General features: G+C 41.6%; 1 long non-coding RNA gene across 3 annotated transcripts; it reads left to right on the top strand.

The window, feature by feature from the left end:
- Nucleotides 1–2,800: 2,800 nt before the first annotated feature.
- On the top strand, nucleotides 2,801–11,167 carry LOC119853561. 3 transcript variants are annotated; one of them, XR_005292128.2, is made up of 4 exons: nucleotides 2,801–3,158; nucleotides 8,813–8,956; nucleotides 9,576–9,656; nucleotides 10,184–11,167. It is a non-coding gene; the product is annotated as an uncharacterized LOC119853561 (long non-coding RNA). The 3 variants fall into 3 exon arrangements; XR_006279575.1 differs by having other exon boundaries at nucleotides 2,801–3,290; nucleotides 10,276–11,167; XR_005292127.2 differs by having other exon boundaries at nucleotides 2,801–3,290.
- Nucleotides 11,168–26,420: the final 15,253 nt, after the last annotated feature.

Raw genomic sequence — 26,420 nt, 5'->3', positions numbered from 1 at the left:
TCCCAACCCTGCAAACTGCTTATCATAGGCAGATGTACCCAGGCCAAAATCAATGCATTAGTCACAACCAGCAACAGGAATAGTAATGTTATCTGTAACTAAAGAATCAGGTGGGAAAACACTTCATAGCTTCTTCATGGTGAGAAATATATGGCCAAATAGATTTAAAACTGGTGTAAAATGGCACAACTCCATTGAAATCAATGGAACTACTCTGATTTACAAAACTGAGTACCTGGCCCTCATTGCGTTACAAACTTCCAGAATACTTTATTCATTTTTTTCTGACTTACCTTAATAATTGCAGAGTAAAATGTAGGGGAGAATTCCTTTGACTATTTGACATTACATTACCCATAATTCTGTATTCCAGCTTTTAAAAATATTTGGTGAGTTTCTATGCTGCATCTCTCAGGGAGCTCATTAGCAGGAGTTCTTATGTGAAGGTTGCAGTAGATCAGAAATGTAGGTAAGGGCAGAAAGTGGGCCTCCAGGGAGAAGCCCAGGAGGGGACTGATCATTACCAAGAGCCCAGGGAGCAGCTGGGGAGAAGGCCCGAGGAAAGGCTTTGAGAGGAAGAAATCCAGGGAGACAGCAGCAAGAAGTCTGATGGATGGAGTAGACCTTAGATGATGGTGATAGGACTCTTGGGCTGGAACTCAGTGTAATGGGAGGGCCAGGGTTTCCTTATCAGCTACTGGGGGAGGTGCCATGACTCCCCATGACATAAGGGGATAAGGATTATTTAGAGCCTGTAAGGATATCTAGGCCCACAGTTAGGGGTCAGAGACTTAACACAATATCTTGGAATTATTATTCATACTTTTTTTGTTAAACATTCTGTCACCCCAGAAGGGAAGAGACTTTAAAGCAACTTGGCTGGAGAGCTGGATCACAAAAGGACGCAGACCACCAAAGGGCTAGAGAACCTGTCATGAGGGGGTGCTAGAAAGGATAGAGCTGAAATATCTTGCCCAACCATAAGGAGACATACCAGTGGTAAGTCCACTCTTCTACAGGGTCCTCAGAAAGCAGCCAGGTGCAGATCGTGCACCAGGGGAAACTTCCTTCAGCTGGACAGATCTTTTAGAGCCCCTTTACACCCCTCCAGCCTTCCACCCACTGCAATGGGGATGGAGTGAGGGTGGGGATACCACCTACTATGTCTTTTACTATCTCCCTTGCTTTACTAAGTCTCTCTGCCTATCGATTATTCCCATTCTCCTTTTTGTTTAAAAGCATATCAAAGTCATTCTATATACACTGTGATTTTGAAGCCAAGAAATTTAGCAAAGAATAGCCGTTCAGGAGAGCCCTGCCATTTTCCCACCTGGGAGTAAAATGATGTGTGGCTTACACCTTGTAAACTTTATTTAAACAAAGTTTATTGATGCTGCAGAAGCACTGAGGCTTACTACAATTGCCTTCCATCGGAGCAACTGGCTAGCAGGGGTACTGCTGCTTATCCCATTACAGCAATCCACAGTATAAGAGCTGAGGGTAGCAGAACAGGAACGAATGGATCTTCTGGAGAATGTGTTTATTTACTTCAAATGTTGTTCAGGTTTGGCTTTGTGCATCTTTCGAAGAGGCAAATGCTTCACAGATGGAGAAAGCAGTTTCAGTTGTGAAATCTCTAAACAGTTCAGGTAAAATTAGGAACAGAGCTATATAGGGACAGTCCAATATTTTTCCAGTTTCATTTTGATTGTGACAATGGTGACACAGCTCTAGAATTAGTACCATGAGAAATGCACTACCTTGGTTGCAATCCCTAGCAGTGACATAACCGCAGAACTAATTAGAAAGAAAGGTTTCCATGTCCACATGTAGGGTCCAAATCTGCTCAAATTTACACCAGAGTAGATCTGCAGTAAAGTGATGGGCCAAGTCTTACACAGACTAGTTTTAAACTGGTGTAATCCCATTTGGGGGGAATCTCCATTTTGCAAGTTGGAGGAGACAAACTGTATTTCTTCACTGAACTACTTTATTTTATATTGAGTACACATAAGCTACACTAGTGAAATATTATTAGAAAGATCGTCATGCTTTGTAATGAAGACTCTGGATCTTATAAGTTTCATAATGATGATTCCTATGGAAAAGTCTTGTAGAACTTAAGACAGATTTAATCAATAGGGTTGTTTATTATTCTGAAAAGCTATAGAATTTACTAGCTATTTATATTGCATAGGTTTTTTTTTAACCATCCTAGTGAATTCTATAGCCACGATGTAATTCTCTATTTAATTCTATAGGCTTGTTCAAAAGCAATAGAAAGGTTGTCATTTTTATTAAATCCTATAAGTATTTTCCATAAAGAAAAACTATTACAAATGCCCCAGAGTTTATGAATTAGTGAAACAGACTTAGGTATTTGCATTTTATTTTAAATGTATTGTATAAGAATACCTTTTCCATAAAAGGCAGCCTTTTTGGCATGTTTTAAGAAATTTTAGTAAATGTTTTAAAGATAACAGTAGCACCAGGTCATATGCAGTATAACATATACTCAGGGGGGTTCTGAAATGATGGAAACATGTTCTTCCTTTTATTAGAATTACACAGGGTTAGGTAATCAAAATGGCCAAGATTTTTAAAGGAATTTTGGATGCTTTCAGTTTTGGGTGCCTGTGATCTGATGTGCTCCCCGCACTGGCCCAGCAAGAGCTGAATTGGGCCAGATGAGCCCAATCAGCTAATTAGGCTGCAAACAGGTGAGCTTTAGGTTGGAGAGAGACTCTCACCTGTGAGGAAAAGATGGGGATTCTAAAAAGACAGGAAACTGGAAGGAATCTGCAGTCACCCTCTAGGAGATGTGTTTAAGGGGCTGCTGAGATAAGTTGCCAAAAGTTAGTCCCTGGGAGGAGGGAGTGAAGAGACTAACAAACCCAGGAGTGTGGGGAAGGCCAGGGGATATGAAAGCAGCTCAGGGAAAGGCAGCAAGGTACAGGAAATGGACATTAGCTGCTGTATTGGAGGCTTCCTGAGTCAGAACCTGGAGTAGAGAGTGGGCCTGGGTTCCCCTACCAGCCACTGTAGGAGTGACACTGTGAGGCCGTGAAGCAGAAGACTGCCTGAGACTACTGAAAATGAGGAACCTTGATGCACTCACCCATGGAAGGGGAAACCACAATAGGGACCTGGCCTGAGGGGTGAGTCATGAAGAGGATGCTGGAGCGAGAGAGGGGCTGCAGAGGAGAAACTGATGGTGTGTTCCCACAGAAAAGGGCATCTGCCTGACTGAGCTAATTCCCAGAACTGTCAGGAGACTGTGTCATCCAACAGTGAGTAGAGTAGCCCTGGTCACTGTGCCCAATTTGACAACAAAGGGGCCTGTTTTTCAAAAAGTGCTAATACCCACCCTCTGGAACCCAGGCCCCTCCTACCTGCTGAACCCAGGTGATCTTTCAAGCTGAGCACTTAAAAATCACAAGTCACTTTTGAAAATGTTAGGCAAAATGATTGCTTGCCTAAAATGGTAATGGGTCTCAAGGATATTTTCAGGCTCTCAGTCAAAAATGTAGATGTGATAAGTAGTTCGACTGTTCAAGAGTCTATGCAATGGCATTATGTGACTAATTAAGAACTTCTCAAAAATGGGCAGGATGTGGGGGATCTACAAATCTATATATGCAAATGAAAATGTATACAAATATTTGCTTTTGCAACGTCGTGCTTCTCTGCAGTCTGACACACAGCTAGGCACAAATAACACTACCAATTCAAAAACAATTAATTTTTCCAAATATTAATAGGGATGCTGAATAATGTCTGACAACTAAACAAACATTCTGAGTAATTGACAAGCACTGGTGGATAAGAGGAAATTTATGACCATAGTGGTTCAGATAATCAGAATAATCATGTACTGAAAAAAGCCTGTAATGATTCATATTAGCTGCTGAGATCATAGAAATGTCAAGCTGGAACGGGCCTCAGGAGATCATTAAGTCCAGCCCCCTGTGCTGAGGTAGGATAAAGTAAACCTAGACCATCCCTGAGAGGTGTTTGTCCAACCTGTTCTTAAAAACCTCCCATGATAAGGGATTCCACAACCTCCCTTGGAAGCTTATTCCAGAACTCAGTTGTCCTTATGGTTTAAAAGGGTGGGGTTTTTTTTCTTCTAATATCTAATCAAAATTTCCCTTGCTGTAGTTTAAGCCCATTACTTCTTGTCAAACCTTCAGTGGAGGTGTTTTATAAATGGAGAACAATTTATAACATCCCATAACATATTTAAAGACTACTAGTTTCCCTGCTCAGTCTTTCTTTCTCAAGACTAAACATGACCAGGTTTTTTAACCTTTCCTCATAGGTCAGGTTTTCAAACACTTTTATCACTTTTGCTGATCTCCTGTAGGTTCTTGAGTTTAGCCACATCTTTCCTAAACCATAGCACCCGGAACTGGACACAGTACTCCAGCTGAGGCATTACCAGTGCTGAGTGTAGCAGGACAATTACCTACCCTGGCTTACATACAACATTTCTGTTAATACACAGCTGAATCACATTGTTGATCCATAATCAATTTGTGATCCACTACAACCCCAAGGTCCTTTTCAGAAGTCTACTGCTAGCCAGTTATTCCCCAATTTGTAGTTGGTCATTTGATTTGTCCTTCCTAAGGCTAGCACTTTGCACTTGTCTTTAACGAATTTCTTCTTGTTGATTTCAGATCAATTGTCTAGATTATTGAGGTTCTTTGAACTCTAATTCAGTCATCCAAAGTGCTTGCAATCCTTCCCATGTTGATGTCCTCTGCAATTTTTATAAGCATATTCTCCACTCCATTATCCAAGTCACTAATGAAAATATTGAATAGTACCGTGTCCACTACTGACCACTGCAGGATCCCACTTGATACATCCTCCCAGTTTGACAGTGAACTATTGATAAATCCTCTTTGAGTATGGTCTTTCAACCAGTTGTGCACCCATTTTATTGCAATTTTATTTAAACCACTTTTCCCTAGTTTGCTTGTGACAATGACCCCTATAACTTCCTCATTTTGGGCATCTTTGAGGAAGAACTTTTAGAAGAACATTTGACAAAAATCTTGTTTGGATCACTGAAGTAAAATAGCAAAACTCTCTTTTAACATCAATGAGTGGTTTAGTGATCAAAACTATCTGTTACCAATCTTAGAAGAATTATTTTTGGAGGGGAAGCATTCAGGAAATGTCTAGTTGCTTGTGCAACTGTTTGCAAGATGCACAAATCATCAACCAGTCTGTGACTCTTAAGTCCTGTGACAATAAAGAATTTTCTTGCCGACATGCACAGATGTGCATCTGATACACATGCTAGTCAGCCAAAACTACTTGCTTGTAGTTTATTTTGAATATCTAGCCCTCAGTATATGACATCACCTCCTTAACTTGATCAAAAAAACATTTATGTTGAATTCTTCCCATTAAAAACAATAGGGCAATATTTTCTTGATGCCAATAATTACTGCTATCAAAGCAAAACACTGTCTGGATTATTTGTCTTAATTTAACCCAAATAGTACACAAAGCACAGTGTAGAAAAACAAGGTTCTTTCTTCTAAACCAGATCACTCATAGCTGTATGGTTTGAATGGAAACAAGGAAATTAATGTTTTGTAAATATTATTTTGTTTCTAGTTGAAGTTTTATTGTTATCCTAGTTAGGGCTGGGGTCATAGGATGTCCCATTAGGATTATAATATATGCACTTCTATAGTTCCTTTCATCCAACAGTCTTAAAGGACCATCTTAGTGACCAGTTATTCAAAATATAGCACAATGATCACTGGTTAGGGTTTCTAGGCACAACTACAGTATAATAATAAAAGCCCCTTTCAAACCTTAAGTTTCTCAAATCCCAGTGGAATTTAAACTTTCCTTAATTTCAGGGTGTTTAGATTTCTGGTTGTAATCCATTTTAGAGTTTGACTTCACGGCCCAATCATGCACCCAGAGAAGTCAGAGGTAAGACTCCCATTTGTACAGGAGTGAACCCTGGCTCCTGAGCCCAGATCTGGATGCAGATGTAGATTTGAATTTCACATGATTTCCACCTAAATTGGAATTCTAAAGTGACACTTAAGGATTGCAAATGCAAAGAAAGTGAGGGCTGGGGTCACAGAGGTTGCATAAATCCCCCATGAAATCAATTTTATACACCTCTGAATGCACTGGATTCAGAAAATAAGATATGGTCGATATTTTGACTGAGGATGTTAGGAGGTGTTTACATTGACTTCTGCCTACCCTTCCCTACAACTATATTGCCCTGGAAAACTTTAGTGAAACCTCTAAGCTTTCTGATACAACACTTTCCCTTAGATTTATCTAATATCCCTTAACTTCCATCTAAATTAACCTCATTCTCATTCAGCCTCCCTTACAACACTCCCTGTAGGATGCTTCCTTACTAAGGGTAACATACTGTGTCAGTGATGAAATAAATCAAAGCCAACTCACTGACTTTTTTCATTGCACTAACTACAAACCTGCCCAAACAATGCCAAGTACAAACACGTACTCTTTGCAGTAGCTTATGATTATAACTTGTGAGAGGAGGAGTTTCTGCATTTAACCGCTAGATGGAGTAGTGCCAAAACTGTCTATCTGATAACTCAATGGTGAGGAAAACTCATTCACTTTCTAAGATAATGTTTTGATTAAATAGATCAATTATGCTCAAAACTGAGCATGTCTGAACGTGTTTCTAGCATTTGGCTGTGGGTACTTGTAAAATGTCATCCTGTATAGTATTGTTACATGTTTTCACATTGTCTTCATTTTTGGATACCTATTCTATGTACAATTAACAGTTAATTGTTTGTTTGCAATGGGTGAGATTCTCAACATTAGCTTAACTCGTACCTCCCATTGACTTCACTGGGAGTAATCATTGACTTAAATGGGAGCGGATTTAGGCAAAGGGTGAATGTGTTTGACAAGACCACTCCATGAATGTTTTGAAAAATACAATAAAATTTTAATTTATTAAAATATAAAACCTTTTATAGTTGTACTGTCTTCTAAATATTTTTAATTGCACATAGAGCAAGCATCAAATCATAGGCAAGACTAACTACTATTCTTGATCTATTTCTCTGATTTCCTTACCAATCTGTTTCTCAATCTCACTGCTGTAGGTCAAGGGAATCCTTAGAGGCTTTTTTTTTGCAAATTAGCAGGGAAGTAAGAACAGCTCAGTCTCACTGTGACCTTGCTTCTAAAAACTGTCATCTGCATATCTTAAACCAGTGTTCAAATTTGTTTCTAATCCTTAAGGATCTACATAATCACTAATTTCCTTCTAGTTGAGGTGGAATTCATAGTATTCTATCTGCGGCCAATTAAAATTGCTCTAAGTGTCCATGAAGGTGAAATGATTTAGGACTAGAGCTGGTCAGAAAAATGTTTCCCATGAGCAATTTTGAATAAAAGATCTTTGTTCACAAGTTTTTTGGGCTGGAAGAATTTTCTGTGGAAAAAAAAAACTTTGAACTAATTCAAAAGAAAAACGTGAATTTTGAAATGAAGACATTTTTTGTTTCATTTTGATTTCCAATGGCTTTCATTTTGGCATCAATATATTAAAAAAATACATTTTAAATCAGAACAAGATGAAAATGTTTTCTTGGAACTGGTATTGCAACATAAAAAGCCATTTAGTTTTGGATTTTTGAAACCTACGGCCAAAATGTCACTTTAAGCTGATTTTGCATTGTTTTGAATTTTTGGATGACTTGTATTGAAATGAAACAAGTTGTCATTTCAAAATGTCAATATGAATGAAGAAAACAACCCATACTCCTCCTTGATTTTCCTGAAGGGAATGCCAAAATAACTTTTTTTCATTGGAATTGATGTTTTTTGACAACCTTATTTTTCAGCAGAAACTATTGTATGAAATATTTCAACCAACTCTATTTAGGACACTCCCTGCTGCAAAGCCTCTGCTGCTGAATGCTAAACACTACCTGTTGTGCTATGTATTGCAGGGCTTACAGTTAAGTATGATATAATTAATAATTCATTCAAACTGCTCTGTTTAGAAGTATTTTAACAGACTTTACAGACTATTTAGATAAGAATCGCTTCACCCACTAGTGAAATGAAACAAATCTTCACCATACAGCAATGTTGTAGGCCAGGAATCAATTATTTCTCATACTAAATCTGCGGGGGGGGGAGAGGCAAATGATAATTCTGTGAATAGGCATTTGTCCAGTACGTGAGTGCTCACAGTCATACTCCTAACAATGTTACAAGTTTTTTAATGACCACAAGTGATCACATGTTGACTTCCATTTCTTCTCTAAAGAACACCTCCATTTCTCCCTAGTTTCATGCTGGGATATTACCTCAGATTCATATCAAAGGGAACATCACTGTGAGCTCCCACCTGAATTTTTCTTGGGAGGTCTCCCATGTATCACACTAACAAGTCTTGATCCAGCTGAAATCATAAAATTGGGCATCATACTCTGAAGTGGTGCTATGGGAGAGTTAATGGGCAAGTGTCAGCATTACAGGAAAACTTTCTTACCCCAGAGCATTCAGGAACAGCAATCTAAATTATGTAAAGGGTGCATCAAGCAAGTGCACACATTTAAATAAATATTTAATTTCAAGCTTGACTTCCATACTCCCATCCCCCACTCTGGCCTGCATTATTTAGAAGGTGGTTATCCAAGTACTTCAGGTGATAACTCTTTGATTCATTGGGGAAATAGCAGTTAGGGTCTTGCTTATGCTCTCGATGTCCTTTAGCTATAATAACAGTGCCTGGTGTATTCATTCAGTTTGTGTCTCCCTATCTCAGGACTCTCTGTAATTCTGCAGCTTTGGAGTATCATGTCTTTCATGGGGGGCCCAAGAAAAACTTTCTTTGCTTTGCAGTACATCTGAAACCACCAAGCAAAGCAGAGAGAGCCAGCAAACTGCCTACTGGGATTCTATGTCTGAGGTCAGGTCAGAGGAAAGTGTGCCACTGCAATACATGTAAACAAAACATTTGTTCAGAACATGTTTGTGTCTGGAAGGAGAAGGGCTGATAGCACAGGCCAGACACAGCTGTCAATGCATCTCACATTTGTGGCCTTGCAGCTAAAACCTGCTAGGCAGCTATCCTCATCCTGAGTAGAGAATGAGAATTATGCCAAATAAGGCACTGATTGTCACTTCTGTAACACAAAATCATTTCCGTTGTTGACTAATCACAAAATTGCACCTAAACAACAGAGTCCAGTGGTACCTTAAAGACTAACTGATTTATTTGGACTTGTGCCCAAATTGGCTTGTTAGCCTTTAAGATGCTACTGGACTCCTCATTGTTTTTGTGGATACAGACTAACACAGCTACCCCTCTAAAATTGCACTTAAGTCTCCAAAGGTGAAATGTCAGTACAGTGCAGCCTTCCCAGTTACTGAGCCCTCAGTTCATGGCAATGAAACTCGGTCAATGAGACTGTTACTGGAATACTTTGTCCAGCTCATACAGCTGAAGAAGCAGCTTTGTTCTAATTGAAGCCGAGCAAACGTTTCACAGCAAATAACGTACTTAAGGACTTATTTGTTTCTTACAGAATATCCATTAGCAGATTGGAAGCTCCTTGTAGTATTTAGAATTATTCAGTCGCCTTTTCATTCTATGTGAAGAATTCATGGTGAGTATTCAGATTTCTATATTTGATATTTTAACTGTGTTTAGTTGATGAGCCATATGGTATTGTTCTTGCTCCCTGACTGGATGAATGAGCAAGCACATCTGGTGCAAATGCTTGCACATTCAAATTAAAATGTGGTGCCCATAGATGTTTGAGTAAAACTTAATTGCTTGAACACTTACTGGAAGTGAATACAAAAGGTACATGGATATGGCTAAAAGTAATTCATTTGTAAGGCTTACAAATATTTTACAGCACCGACCATGAATATCCCCAGTCAAGGGTACCGAGGAACTGAAATTGCACATTTCAGACATTTCCCCTGCCCCCTCCCCCGCCATCATAGTCCTTAATGTGTACATCTCTGCCTCTTCATTGCTGCCTCTTCCTAGCTGCTCAGCATCCTGCTCAGTCCCCCACGACAGACCCAAACACCTTCCATCACTCTAATCTTCCTGAAAAGTGACGCAAGCTGGCTTTCCTCCCCACCCTGGACCACTCCAAATCCATGCTATTTCCCTTCCCAGGGCCATATGCAGAGATGGGCACACTCACTGGGAAGATGAGGGGCTTGTATTCAACTTTTCCTTTTCCTGGTAATGTCCTCTACCTCATTCAGACTGGATACCCCACCTCTCCAAATATTGGCCTGCTTGCAGCTGCACTGTGTAGCTCTTCTGTTCACTTGCTGATGCAGTCTCTGATCACAAAGGACAAGGCAGCTGAGTGTTAAACATATGGAGTTACAGCAACCAGTGATCCATCCTGCCTCTGATCAGCACATGCAGAAGAACTCAAAGCTTGCATACAAGTTATAGGCATGAACATGGCGGGCTGGTTCCCAAAAGCCCTGGAGGCAAGAGGATAATAGCAAATCCATGGCAATAGCACAAAGGATACCTTATCCCCATGTAGCAGCAGCAGATGATGGTACTCTTCTATCCATTCCTGCTCTGCAGGGAAAGAGTGTTGAAGGAGAGGGTCCTGAAGAAGAGACATTGATGAACCCAGAGGTGTACACAGAAGAAAAAATAGTTCTGGGGTTTCTGCCTTCCTGCCTCCAGAACACCTTAGCATTGTTTTATGGCTGTAACCCTATAAGTCTTCATTTACCCCTTCCTATTACCCCATATGCACTGCATCAAGCGCAGAGGTAGATTATCCAATCTCCAATTTACTGTGGCAGAAAAAGAGACAGCATCATCATTTTAACTTTTTGGAGGTGGTCAAATACTTTGAAAGCCATATAAGTACCTGGATAATAGGTCCCTGCACCAGGGACCATGACTTTCTACTTGTGCTGTAAAGTACCTAGCTAAATTCTAGGCACTGTAAAATTAATAAATCCATCTGACAGTTTTGATTGTTTTGTTATACCTCAACTCAATAGATATGCTCCCTTCACTGTGTATACATAATTTAACATGAATAAAAATATAGTATATTTCATGGATTGATATCATAATGGATTTATATGCTGCACTTAATGCATCAGCATATTTTTATGTGCTATAATAAATGTAACTTTTCCTTATTAGCTATTAAAAATACCTTCCTCTATGCACCCTTTTCATTGATGTCCTACTTCTTCAGCAGTAATTCCAGCAGCTCGATAAGAACCTCAGTCAAATAGTTAGGCCTTTGGTGAATATCCCATCCCAACTAGTTAGTCTCTGTGAATGGATGGAGACATGCTGGTTTCATTCCAAGTTGTTTGGTCCAGTCCCCAATAATGGTGGCTAACCAGTCCCCCAAACTATGGCTAACCAAGGTCCTTGGAAATGCAATGTTTGCTCAGAAGGAAGATGGACCTGGCCTCTAGTGTCTGACACTTTCCCCCCCCCCCTTCATTAGCTAAGGACTTCTCCCATCTGAGGAGTCTTGGCAACACTGCCCTTCCCTTGAGAGGAGAAGTCCAACTGGAGTGAGATTACAGAATCCTGATTAGGTGAGAGAATACAAGAAAGTTTGCCATCAGCTTGATCCTAAGATATTTTTTTTCTTTTTGGAAAAAAGCCTGAATCCCAGACTCAAGGTAAACTAATCTACATTGCTCAGGGGTGTGAAAAAGCCCCTGCCCACATGTAATGCAAGTTTCGTGCTGACCACGCTGGTGCTATGTCCATCAGGAGCCCCTCTCCTGCCAACATAGCTTACACATATCACCAAGGTGGAGTAACTTATGCTGACTAGAGAGCACTCTCCTGTTGGCATAGCACATCTTCACCAGATGTGCTATAATGGTGAAGCTGCATCGATATAACAGTGTAGTGCAGACTTACCCTTAAAAAGAGGGGGGAAATATGATTGTCTTAACCAAGAGGCACATTTGAGGTTTTTGTATATACACCCCACCCAGGAAATATGCTGAATAAAAACATATAGGATCCTTTTTCTTTTATAAAAGAATCTCCATAACTCCAAATTTGACAAGCACCGTATCTGTTATGTGCTAGAAATACCACTAGTTTCCTTACACTGAAGAAAGTAAAGGAGAGAGTAAAATATAATTTAATAGTATTAAAGTCCAAAATCCCTAGTACATTTCTCATAGCTCAATTAGATGATGGCCAAGCTCCAGAATTGAGTTATCTAGTAGTTTTGTGTAACATGAAAGAGTATAGAAAGTGTGAAGAGTGGGGAAAAAAAATTCATACCCATGGCTATGTAGCCCATGAATAATCTCGCAACATTGCACATATAACAGATATACTGGCTCAGACTAAAGGTCCATCCAACCCAGTATCCTGTCTTCCAACAGTGGCCAAAGTCAAGTGCCCCACAGCGAATGAACAGAACATGTAATCATCAAGTGATCCATCAGCTGTTGCCCATTCCCAGCTTCTGGCAAACAGAGGCTAGGGACACCACCCCCTGCCTAATAGCCATTGATGGACCTATCCTCCATGAATTTATCTAGTCCTTTTTTGGAAACAGGATAACTGGATGTATACCGCTGCTTACACTTGGAGTATATGGAGGAGCAGGACTCAATCCACACACTCAAATTTTGCAACAAAGGTTACTCCTGTTGTTTTTGTTCAACTGGTGAGATTTAAACAAACTCTGGGGCTGATCTTTGTATCTCAAAACTTCAACTTTGTGTTCCTGTTTCCCAAATTTATCATGAACCAGATTAGAATCTCTTCTTTCATCATACATATTAGACACAAAGTTCTACTTATAAGACTCATGGCAATCCGCTTCCATCATCTTTACTAGCAGCAGCTTCCTATTCTACTGAACTGTGGCAAGAAGAGAGTCGTGCTCTGTGGCAAATTGCACAGCCTCTTGGAGTGTCTTTGGTCTCCTTTCGCTGACCTTGATCTGCAAGTCCAAGTCCAACTGAGCATCTATTGGTCCATTGCCAGTTTATCCTGGAAGGCCTTAGTGGTAACTGGGTACACAAGGAACACAAATCTCCACAGGTCCTTTGACAGTTCACATGGAGCTTATTCTTTCCATCTCTTTCTAGGCCTGAGCTATGCCCTGGCCAGCTCAGATTGAGGGCTAGCTCCAAACTGCAGAATGAGAGTGTGTACAAGGTTTGGATAACTCAGTCACTTTTCTGAGGGTAACTTCTGCAGCAGTGTCCGAGCTGAGCCATCGAATCTGGCTGCTAAGGGTTCTGTTCCTCTTCCCAGCCATTCATTTGAGCTATAATGTTGAGCTGAGCCAAATAAGCCTCCAAGGGACATTTTCCCTCAAGGCTTTTGCATTATTTGAGGTGGGACTGCCTGACCTCTCCTTTCTGGGCCTCTGGGGGTTATAAATAGGGTAGAAAATGGTTGTAAATGTCCAGTCCTACCCAAGTCTTCTGATTGGCCCAATTCTGCATCCAGGTAGCTGCCTTCCACTATGGTCTGGGACCCTTTGGTTTCCTTCTGTAGATGAATTTTTAGTTTCCTAAATCCTTTCTGCACCTCATGTCAGTTAGCAAGGTCCAGATTGGCCAAAGTCTATTTAGTCTCCCCTATTTTGATGAAAAATTTCTGGTCTATGGCAATCAGATTGCTGGTCACTTGATCAACCCATTTTACCATTCCAGCATCTGAATGTTGCAGCTGGGTTTCCCCAATCTATCTGGGCCCTTTGTAGTTGCTGCTCCAACAAGGCTCTCATCACAGTCTGCAAGTCATCTCTGAGCCTTTTCTGGGAAACTTCCAGCTTTTGTTTTAGATCTTGTTTGAAGTCTTGTTTAAATTCCTTTTCTGAAGTATCCAGCTCCTGTTTTAGATCTCCCTTTGATTTCTGCAAGTATGGCCATCATTTACGCCATCTTGGGTCAGCAGGAATACCAGCTCATAATTTCTCTCCTTGGAAACAGGATCTCCCCTTGACATGAATGGCTAGCCAATGTTTGGGGCCCTGGGTATGTTCTATTTGGAAGTAGAAATTGATGGAGGCTGGTATTTTCCTTGATTTACCCTTGGTTATTTACAAGAAATGCATAAAGTTCTAAGTCTCCAGGTGCCGGAGGAACCAAATACAAAAGGAGAAGTTTCTTAACTTATACTCCAAAGCTGCTTTCAGCCAGAATCCCTGACCTGGAACCTCTCTCTAGGCTTTCCTAGGGCCATTCTATGTTTATAGGCTGCTACTCGGCCTTCTTGCTCTCTTCTGAGTCTTTTATTAGTTTCTTCTCCACCTCTTTCCCAGCTTGATTTTTTTTCCCCCCACACCCAGGTACACCCACCCACCTGGTCAGAGGAATACCCAGTGGAGCCCTCCGCCCACATGTTGTTCATTTTGGGGCGGATGCTTTGTTTTAGGAGTGGCCCCTTAACTTTCTCTTACAGGTATCTTGAGTGAAGTGTGCGTTCACACCTCACTTCCAATGTAGCTTTAACACAACCCATAATAAGGTTCAACCCAGCTCATAACCATACTAGTAAAAATCACATACACCCAAATAAATGAATAAAGTGCTAGGAACTTTGAGAGTGAATATGACAGGAGTACACAAAATAACAAATGGTATGGGGACAGTAGATGGGGGATTTCTGTTCATCCTGTCTCATCACACAAGAAAAAGAGGACAATCAGTTAAAATGGATTATGTGCCTGGTGTGATGAGTGTTGTAATATACAAGCTTCTGTGCCATATCACTGAGCACCTAGGTTCAGAAGGGGCCTAATCTCTCCTGTGTTGTCTCTATTAGCAGCCTTACTTGTCTTTTATGGCCATAAGCACATTTGAAATGTAGAGAAAGGGCATTGTCCACATGAAGCCAATGCTGTCAGAAAATATTTCCCAAAACGTTCAATTCCATGATCAAAATGGGGTAATGCCAGCTTTAATTAAACGAGCCGGTTGAATTGCACCATTTGTGACATTAATACATTTCCCTTTCTTTTGTTTGCTGTGCATATTAAATTGCTACTACCCGTATGCCATATTTCACAAATCTCATACAGGACTCTTGTCACTTTAAATTACCATGCAGTTAGGACAACCACTATACTTTTTATGGTTTTTTTGTTTGTTTGTTTTGAGTATCCTCCCTCATTGTCTCCCTTCCCCTTTCCACATAATGCAACCTTTTTCAATGTCCCAGTGGCTCTCTCTGCAGTGGCTGATAAGCATATGAGTCAAAGAAATGTGCTTCCAGTCACACAAAACTGTAGTGGTTCCCAATGGCAGTAAGGGAAGGTGCAGGATAAAAGCCTAGATTCATAGACAGGGTCTTTTATGAGGAGGTATTTTAGGAGGTGGTTCAGGGATGTAGCAGGTAGACTGTAGTCTTGTATCATTTCTTCATGCCCTATGGAAAAACTGGGGATGTCTTCAAGCTGTGGCAGCAGGTCCTGGTTTGGGTGGTTTTTCAGTGGCCAGTCCCTGTATGCATTATCTCCTTAAGTCTCTCTTCCTTTGGGATGGGCAGGAGTGTAACAGCACACCTTCCCTTTTAGGTCTTCCTGGGAAGGCTTTCAAAAATCTGGTGTTTAAACCACGATGATTTGAATCACCAGAAACAGGAAGCCAGGAATGGGATAAGAGGAAAGTTCCTCTGATGGATCAGTAACTGGTTAAAAGATAGAAATAAATGGTCAGTTTTCACAGTGGTGAAAAGTAAATAACAGGGTTCCCCCCCCCCCGATCTGTACTGGCACTTGTGCTATTCAACATATGCATAAATAATTTAGAAAACGGGGTGAACAGTGAGGTGGCAAAATTTGCAGATACAAAATTACTCAAAATATTTAAATTAAAGCTGACTGTGAAGGATTACAAAGGACTCTCACAAAACTGGATGACAAAATGGCAGATGAAATTCAATGTTGATAAGTGCAAAGTAATGCACATTGGATAAATTACTAACTATACAAAATGAAGGGGTCTAAATTAGCTGTTACCAATCAAGAAAGAGATCTTGGAATCATTGTGGATAGTTCTTTGAAAACATCTGCCCAGTATATGGCAGCACTCAAAAAAACTAACAATGTTAGGAACAGAAGAGATAATAAAACCTAAAATATCATAATGGCACTATATAAATCCACGGAATACCCACACTTTGAATACTGTGTGCAGTTCAGGTTGCCCCATCTCAAAAAAGCTATATTAAAATTGGAAAAAGTACAGAGAAGGGCAATACAAATGATTAGGGGGATGGAACAGCTTCCGTACAAGGACAGATTACAAATCCTGGGACTGTTCAAAATAGAAAACAGATGACAAAGGCGGGATCTGAGAGAGGTCAATAAAATCATAAATGGTGTGGAGAAAATTAACTTGTGTTATCTAATTCTACACATAACACAAGAACTAGGGTCACCTGATGAAATTAATAGACAGCAGGTTTTAAACAAACAAAAGGAAGTACCTCGCACAATGCACAGTCAACTCATGGAACTCATTGCCAGGGGATTTTGTGAAGGCCAAAAGTATAACTGGGTTCAAAAGAGAATTCGAGAAGTTCAGGGGAGGATAGGCACATTAATTGCTATTAGCCAAGATGATCAGGGATGCAACCCCATGCTCCGGGTGTCCCTAAACCTCCAACCGCCAGAAGCTGGGACTGGATGGTGGGATATATCACTTAAAATTGCCCTGTTCTGTTCATTCCCTCTGAAGCACCTGGCATTGGCCACTGTCAGAAGACTGGATCCTGGGCTATATAGACCGTTGGTCTGACCCAGCATGACCATTCTTAGGTTGTTATAGTCTCAAAGCACCAGCTAAGCCAGCTCAACATAATAACATCCAGAGTTGTAAAACTCAGGGGCTGAGGCAGAAAACAAGCAGGAAGTTAGGAGGAAATGGAAAAAAGTCCAAGCTTATTAAAGCTTCAATTTTACTTTTTCTTCTTTTTCATTTGCTTGAGCTAGTGCTGTTTGGAGAGAGGAAGCAAATCCACACACTGGACACTGTAAGAATCTCGCTCAAAACACTTGCATGAGGAAAATAATCAGGGACCTGGATAGTTACTCACAATTCCCAGAAAGAGCTACATTGGCCCAGTTCCTGTGTCCACACATGTTGCCTTTATTAGTCATTATATAGCCAGCAAATCACACATAACAAAGCTGGTTTTGCTCCCATATTGTGAGGTTATCTGGTCCTATTTAGCAAGGTTCTTTGGAATCCCAGATGTCCCTCCAGGTCCTTGTGATAGAGAAGGAGGATAAACTTTGTTCCCAAATGTAGTTCTGCTCTTTGGTGTCTGTCTTCTGTCTCTATAGCTAAATACCCCTCATTTCAAATATGGGGAAGGAGTAGAATTACAGGCCCTACTCACCTTATATGAAGTCTCTTTCTTCTTGTAATCTTCACTGGAGATAGGCCCAAGCCAAAATCCAGATTTCACAACAGCTTGGGGGAGGTAGGGAACTCTTACAGTTCTCAAATCGAAGTAGAGTTAGGCCCTGGATGGGAGGCCTCCAAGGAACAGCTTGATAAGGCAGGCAGAGACGTTAGCTTGTGACATTGCACCATTTAGAGAAGTATTGAATCCTTATCCTGTGTGATGTGAAGGGGCACTGTACTTATTGGCAGTACCATTTTTTGAGTAAAACATAAAAGAGAACCCCTGGCCATTTGTCATTAAAATTCCTATGGCACTTTTTCACAAGAGAAGGGTTATTAACCTAGTGTCCTGGCCAACATACATTCCAGTTTGGATCATTACTATTCTAGGTTTGTTCAGCCATAGTAAGAGTTCTAGGTGCTGTGAGCCTCTTAAACTATTTTTTCAAAAGTGAAGGGTTTTCTAAAAGGAGTTCATATTTTAACGGACCTCGTAAAACAGGTTGAGAAGTTCACCCTAGGTACCTTACCTTCCTGCCATCCTGACACCTGCCAGAAAAGGGCAGTGAACTTCGCTGACCCCACCCTGATTCCATCCTTACAAGTGAAGGTGTGGGTATCCCGCATCCACATACCTCTTGACTCTCCCCAAGCCTCAGTTTCCGCCTTTCTTACCATGTCTTGTAAGGGGGGAGGGGGTGGAGTCCTTGATGATCCACCGTCCTCTCCCACACTGCCTTTTGAGGAAAAAGGTTGCTTCCTCCTCCATTATTTTATCTTTAGCAAGAGGGCCCACTTTAGGGAGCAGATGGCCTGTCCACCTGCCACTACCATCTGGCAGAGGTGGGAAGGGAAATATTCCTCCTTGCCCTGGTGCATTGTGTCTTCAACATTTATGTGGCAATATGTGCTATAGTGCACTAAGCTAAATGGAAGCCTCACTCAGGCTGAATGACAATCCTACTTGTCTTGGTTTTTCCTAGGCTGTGTGGAAACCCTGCTCTGGTTTTTATCTAGAGGATAGGGCCAGTGGGACTTCTTGCTAGCTTCCAAAGACAGAAGATAGAGGAGGAGCAGTCTGCTGCTGCAAGAAAATACATAGAGGACAGGAGTTGGTCATCACCTGAAAAATCTTAGTGGTAAGAGAACATCCATGGTGGTTGATGAGTGTGTCTGGCTGGAGCCAGGTCCAAATGTGGAGGTTGCCAGGATTGTTTCTCTCCTGCAACTGGGAATAAAGAAGGTGAGGATAGTGGACAAGGAAGTGCTAACAATGTGTATGTTTCTCTCTCCTCCCTTTGAGGCCAAGAGGTTCTTCTTTTTCCTTCCAATTGGATGATAGAAGAAAGGCTGTGAGGGCTTGTGTACTTTTTCTTTAAATCTGAAGTCAGGTATGGGAGGGGCTGGGGAGGATTCTAAACAGAAACAGAGAGAACAAGAGACCTGAAAAATGCCTTTATTCACATAAAATTACAATATATGCAGGAAAAGACATGAATCAAATAAAGCAAAACACATCGGAAGTGAACATTAAACACGGATCACTAAAGCATGACCACCACCAAGTTCACTCAAAATATTATTAACATATCACAGCAATCAAAAAGTGTCCAGGTTACAAGGCAATTTATAGAAAGGATAATCAGGCTGCAGCTGAGCCATAATCAGTGTGAACAACAGCTCTAGCATATCAGACCACTTTACACTGGCCATTCTGTTCTGGTGAGAGATCATAATGACTAGGTTTGCCTGACCCAGCAAAAACTTAGCCAGGCAGGAAAGCAGGCCAATACAAGCAGCATTGTATCTCATGCTGAGAACAAACAGGGGTTTGGAGAAAACCAGTCAAAATCACTGAAAAGCTGCTGCTGCAAAAAAATAATGCTATGAAGCTCTGCAGGACCTTCCTCTGCAAGTCACTGGAGCACTTCAGAAGAGGAGATTTGTTCAACATCCTCCAAGCTGGGGACACAGAGTCACCCGAAGAAAGAGGGAATCATCCAGGCTGTACTAGGGAGATAAAAGAGGGTGGCATAATGCTGCACCTTGACACACATGTCATAGAGCTACTTCTTGGTCATAGTTGAAAAAGTAACATTCACCAAACCCTTCGAGGACAACAATTTGCCTGGTTGTACAAGGAGCTCCTGCATGAAAGGGGAGTCAGCTAGTGAGGGAAACATCATTCTGTCCCGGAAGAACAATCCCTGCAAAAACTCTCTGCAAATAAAGATCTTCCCAGAGCCATAAACTGGAAAATGCCTGATCCAGTCACGCACTTTGCAGAAGTTGCCAGGCATTAGATGTACTGTTGTAGACTGGAAGCAAATCTAGACTTGGTAATTGACTAGGTGCCAACAAAAATAGGTGGGAGTCAACGCTCATCCCTCCAGGACTAGGAAGGAGAGAGAAAGCCAGGGACGTCCTAGCCAGCAGGGAGTCAGAATATAGCAACCGCCAAACAGACCGGTGGTGAAAGGGGGCCACCTTGCTGAATAAATCAGTGAGCCTTGGCCCTCTTCATCTAATGGCAGGAATAGCAAAAGCAAGGTGCAACCAGAGGTAACTATTTAAAAAACAAAACAAAAAAACCCACCTGGTTAATATGTGTCTGAATCTAGTCCATAAGGCCTGGAGGAGGGTTCAGAAATACTAGCTGCTGCCACAACATTGAGGCCACAATTGGCAATCAAGTTGTTGGCAATCAAAACCCATTCCCAAAAAGAGAGTCCAGGAAGGAGCCAGTGCCATTTCTACAGCAGCCTTGCATCTTTTCCTCGGCCCCCTTCCAGTTCCTTAACATATATTATTCAGATCCGAAAGAGACCCTCCAACACCTTAATCCCAGTGGTGCCCCATTAAATTGTTGGGGCAACAAAGGGGGACCACTACACTGCCAAGATCTCAATAAGATCAAATTGCTCTTAGCTCAGCTTATGGAGGCAGTTAAACAAGTGCAAAGTTCCTGCACCTCACTATCAGATGTGCTAAAAACTGAGATATCAGCATAGGCCGACAGCTGTGGGAAAGCATCCATCCCCTCTGGCACAGAAAGGCCAGTCAGATGGCTTCTAAGGAGGTGCAAGAATGGCTCCAACCTAAGAGCATACACCATCCAGGCAGAAGACACCTCTGATGAATGCCCCTGTGAAATGGGAAGCAGCAGCTAACATCCCCATTAATTTTAGGACATTAAAAATATTTTTTATTGTATGATAAAAAAATATATGAAGAGTACACTGGCCTAATCCCAAAAGCTTCTATCATTTTAAAAACATGACTATGGTTAATGCTATCAAAAGATTTCTCCTGGTCTATTGAAACATGCTCCACATATAGATTGCAAAGTTTGTTAACCATGAAAACATCAGGAATTAAAAAAAATGCAGTGGGTGAGAATACAATATGTTTGATCAGGGTGTATTGCAGAGTCCAGACAGTCCTTCAGCCTTTTGGCTAAGACCCTAGGTAAAACCTTAGAATCAGAGCAGAGAAGGGAAATAGGTATCCGGCTCTATACGTCATAGATATCCCCTTTTGTGTGCAGCAGGGTGATCACAGCAACTGCAACTGAGGGGCAGCTCTTTCTCCTGAGAACACTCCAGCACCATTAGCAAAAAGTCAGGACTGATAAGATGCCAAAATGGCTTGTCAAATTCAGATTCTTACTCCTGGGGGAATTCTGCACCAAAAATATTAAAATTCTGCAACTAAAAATTCTATGCATATTTTGTCAAAATAACAAAATATCAGACACCAGTTTCAATTATTTTTGGTCATTTATTTCAAAATACCTATCAGCAAGTATGTCTGTAACAATACAGACAACAAAAGAGATTCAGAAAATGTTTTTGCCAAATAAATTCCTTATGAGGCATATTAACGTGTCTCTGTGCCCCCTCTTAGCCACCCCTCTGCCCATGTGGACCTGCACCTCCTTCCCTCCAGTGGCCCTGTGCCTCCACTCCCATTCAACCCCTTCCCAGTCTGTCCTCCCCGACCAGCCCTTATGAGCCTCTGTCTGACCCCCAATAGCCCCTCTCTCCTGATCTGACACTGTGAAGGAGGCAGGCTCTTTCTCTTCCCTAGCTGGGAGTAGCTGCTGCATTCTATTGCCCCAGTGCCCTATGCTGGGCAAAAGGCAGCAACTTTTAAGCAGAAGCTATTTCTGCACAAAAAATTAAAAATATTCATGGCTCATTAATTATGTGCATGTGCAGTGGCGCAGAATTCCCCCAGGAGTATCAGATGGTAACCCCCTGAAACCTGGGCCTTGCCTGTAAAGAACTGCTGGACTGCAACAAAGAGCTTCTGCAGAGACAACAGGGCATCCAAGCACCACTGTTCCTCACCACTCTGATGGTATAACCCCCAGTGCAGTGCCTCCACTACCAGCATGTCACAGGCTTCAGGAGAATACAGAGTACTGTAAAAAAGAAACTGCTGTTTTCCAGATCTCAGCAGGATCAGCCATCAGATGACCATGCATACATGTTGATAAATGCAAAATAATGCACATTGAAAAACATAATCCCAACTATCCATATAAAATGATGGGGTCTAAATTAGCTGTTACCACTCAAGAAAGAGATCTTGGAGTCATTGTGGATAGTTCTCTGAAAACGTCCGCTCAGTATGCAGTGGCAGTCAAAAAAGTGAACAGGCTGTTGGAAATCATTAGGAAAGGGATAGAAAATAAGACAGAAAATATCATATTGCCTCTATATAAATCCATGGTATGCCCACATCTTGAATACTGCTTGCCCCATTTCAAACATGATATATTGGAATTGAAAAAGGTTCAGAAAAGGGCAAGAAAAATTATTAGAGTTATGGAACAGCTTCTATGTGAGACGCGATTAATAAGACTAGGACTTTTCAGCTTGGAAAAGAGAAGACTAAGGGAGGATATGATAGCTGTCTATAAAATCATATGTGGAGACTGGTGTGGAGAAAGTGAATAAGGAAGTGTTATTTACTCCTTCTCATAACACAAGAACTAGGGGTCACCAAATGAAATTAAAAACCAGCAGGTTTAAAACAAACAAAAGCAAGTATTTCGTCACACAATACGCAGTCAACCTGTGGAACTCTTTGCCAGAGGATGTTGTGAAGGCCAAGATCATAACAGGGTTCAAAAAAGAGCTAGATAAATTCATGGAGGATAGATCCACCAATGGTTATTAACCATGATGGACGGGGATGCAAAACCATGCTCTGAAGTGTCCCTAGCCTCTGTTTGCCAGAAGCTGGGAATGGGTGACAGGGGATGGATCACTTGATGATTACCTGTTCTGTTCATTCCCTCTGAAGCACCTGGCTTTGGCCACTGTCAGAGGACAGGATACTGAGCTAGATGGACCATTGGTTTGACCCACTATGGCCATTCTTATGTTCTTCTCTGGCAGCCATAGGCAAAAAAGCTGCTGTCTGTCTGTAGACTTTTTTCTCCAACCCGAAAAAGAACCTTGTGGGAGTGTTAATTTCATGCAGCTATGTAAAATGGGCCTTGCACATTCTCTTCCAAGAAGCATTACAGGAGCTGGCACTTCTCAGTTGAGGTTTGGTGAATCTGCATTGGGTTTCCCACATCCAGGCTGCCAGGAAGGCCCAATTGGTCTCATTCCAGGGCACTCATAGCCTGATACAAGGATTGCGTGGCAGCCTGGGTATACTGGTGGCAGAACAGTTGGATATGGACCTTTCTGACATCTCTCTAGTGTCTCAGGGACTCAAACAGGGGCTTGTGCTGCTGCCAGCGCTCCCCAAACCCAGCAGACATCAGGGTGACATTCAAGTCCTGTAACCATTTGGTATTAACGTGCCAGTGGGAAGCATGGGCAGGAAGACAGAGAAACGCACTGACAGATACATCATAATGACCAGACAAGTGAGTGGAGACATAGAAGACCAAACAAACATATTCACCTTAGCCTTCATGGTATAAAAGTGATCCAGTCTAGCCCCTGAGATCTGGTTGGGAGTAGCCCTCAGTCAAGAGTACTGCCCGGAAGTGGAGTGAGAAAACCTCCAAATATCTACTAGCACAAACATCTACTACAGTTTCCTGGCTGACTGAGGGTGTGTCTCCTCGTGGTTCCTGTCTAAAACATAATATACAGTGCAACTGCAATCCCCTGATAGGGTAATAATAGTATCAGGATCATAGCCAAGCATAGCATAGGAAAATGTCTTCAGAAAAGAGACACAATCTCACCCCAGATTATGGACATACACAGTACAAAGATTGAATATGGTAGTGCCAATACATGTTTCCACCTGGAGGAGCGGTCCCGCACAATCTCCTTCACAGAGAGGATCTGTGTCCCTGCATCCTGGAAAAAGAGAACAGTTACCCCAGCAGTGACACTAGAGCCATGACTCAAGAAAGATTCCCTGCCCCATTCCTTCAGTCAGTTCCCCTGATTATCAAGGTCTGACTGTGTCTCTTGTATAAGGACAACATCAACCTGTGTTTGTCTGAAAAATTCAAAGAGTTGTGCCCTTTTCTTACCCTCATGGCATCCATTAATGTTTAGAGAGCCAAAGTTGAGCAGCACCATAGAGACTAGAAGGTCAGCACCACACAGCAGAGAAACCATAGAAAGTGCAGGTAGTTTGAACAAAGCAAGGTTGATATATCTTGAACAATCCCAGCACACTTCCTCAACAACTCTTTGAGATAGAAATGTTTCCTACAATCAACTGAGGTATACCTCAAGACAAGAGCAGCAGAGTGTACAAATTGCTTTAAATTGGGGAAATATGCCTCAATCTCAACTCAGCTTGCCTTTAATGCTATCCAAAAAGTCACTAATCTCCTTCACCCCGTACCCACCCTTCCCATCAAGCTGACTGGCTGGAACATCAGGAGTCAGAGAGATCATTAAAAAGAAAAGAAGTACTTGTGGCACCTTAGAGACTAACAAATTTATTAGACCATAAGCTTTCGTGAGCTATAGCTCACTTCATCAGATGCATACAGTGGAAAATATAGTGGGGAGATTTTATATACACAGAGAACATGAAACGATGGGTGTTACCATACAGACTGTAACAAGAGTAATCAGGAAAGGTGAGCTATTACCAGTAGGAGAGTGGGGGGGGTTGTAGTGCTGATCAAGGTGGGCCATTTCCAGCAGTTGACAAGTTGACTAGAACAGTAGGAGGGGAAATAAACAAGGGGAAATAGTTTTACTTTGTGTAATGACCCATCCACTTCCAGTCTTTATTCAAGCCTAAATTAATTGTATCCAGTTTGCAAATTAATTCCAATTCAGCAGTCTCTCCTTGGAGTTTGTTTTTGAAGTTTTTTTGTTGAAGAATTGCCACTTTTAGGTCTGTAATCGAGTGACCAAAAAGACTGAAGTGTTCTCCGACTGGTTTTTGAAAGTTATAATTCTTGACGTCTGATTTGTGTCCATTTATTCTGTTACGTAGAGACTGTCCAGTTTGGCCAATGTACATGGCAGAGGGGCATTGCTGGCACATGATAGCAAATATCACATTGGTAGATGTGCAGGTGAACGAGCCTCTGATAGTGTGGCTGATGTGATTAGGTCCTATGATGGTGTCCCCTGAATAGATATGTATTTCCACTGTATTCATCCGATGAAGTGAGCTGTGGCTCACGAAAGCTTATGGTCTAATAAATTTGTTAGTCTCTAAGGTGCCACAAGTACTTCTTTTCTTTTTACGGTTACAGACTAACACGGCTGCTACTCTGAAACCAGAGAGATCATTGCCATTCTCTTTATCTCCCTCAGACTCCACCAGCTCAGAAGAACATTGAGCCACCACTGTAACATTCTCATCATCCACGAAGGAGAGAGATTCCATGAGAGCACCTGGCATATCTATTTTCCCAAAATAGAGGGACCCAGCACCCTCACTACACAATGCAGGATCTGGGGCTTGAAGACTCACCAGCCACAATACATGCCTCACATTTGGGTTCTTGAAGCCTAACAGAATCATCCTAACAACAGAAACTACCTTCCCATAACAGGAGAAATCAGACACTAATGTCTCATTGTGAAAGAAGTGTGTTGGGGGGGGGAGAGAGAGAACTGGGGGAAAAAACTACTTTAGTAGCAGGAGCAAACAAAGGGAAAACTTCAACAAGACTCCTGGACCCAGAGCCTCTCCTGAATCAAATGATTCACAAACTGCTCCTGAGTCAGTAAAATTACTACAGATTTACTCATTTGAGAGACAGATTTTATATTAGCACAGTCAATAACCTTACCTACACTCAGCAACACATCCTCTGTGGTGCAGGAGACAGCAGGCAAACACCCCCAATGTTTGTAGGACATATCACTAAACCCATCTGAAGTGGAACCCATGGAGAAAACCTCTCCCTCATGCCCTTCAAGGAAAAGTGGGTGGGGAATGAGCAACCTCCCTAAAATAAAGAAACACCAAGTAACACCAAAAACAAACACAGACTATCAGAAACACAGCTAGTGCACACAGCACATACCAAACACAGCCTCACTCTCAGAAACTCCCACAATCCAGTGAGAAAAAGTGTGTAGTTGTAGGGATAACACTGTTTTCTTTATTAGAATAAAGTTCCTTGCTCAGTGTTAGAAGAAAGTTTTTCTTTCTGCAATTCTTTTCCATTGTCACATGACAAGGGGCATGCCCTGTTTCAGCTACTAACAGATGCCACCTTGGTTCAGGGCTCTTGTTGATATCAACAGAAAAGTGCTGAAACGAGTGGAATGCAAATCCCACAGTTTTGAGTTCTGTTTCTAATTTGAACACATGGTGATGCGGGCCCCATAGCATGCTTAATTTTCTCTAAATTCATTCTGCAATTTCATCTGGACATAGTGTTCTTCTGCATGTCTGTCCCAAACTATTATGCAATGTTGCTGTCTGCTGTTAAACAGTTGCTACATACTACCCCAGAGATGGCTGTATTTCACTGGTAGTTGAATTATCAGTACATGGGCTATAAGCCAAATTTCTTGCTGGTGGCAACTGACCCAGCTCCATCAGAAATT

The sequence above is a fragment of the Dermochelys coriacea genome, chromosome 3 (assembly GCF_009764565.3).
Source record: "Dermochelys coriacea isolate rDerCor1 chromosome 3, rDerCor1.pri.v4, whole genome shotgun sequence".
Lineage (NCBI taxonomy): Eukaryota > Metazoa > Chordata > Testudines > Dermochelyidae > Dermochelys > Dermochelys coriacea.
Note: the sequence above shows the minus strand (reverse complement) of the source record. Positions and strands in the feature narration are given on the sequence as shown.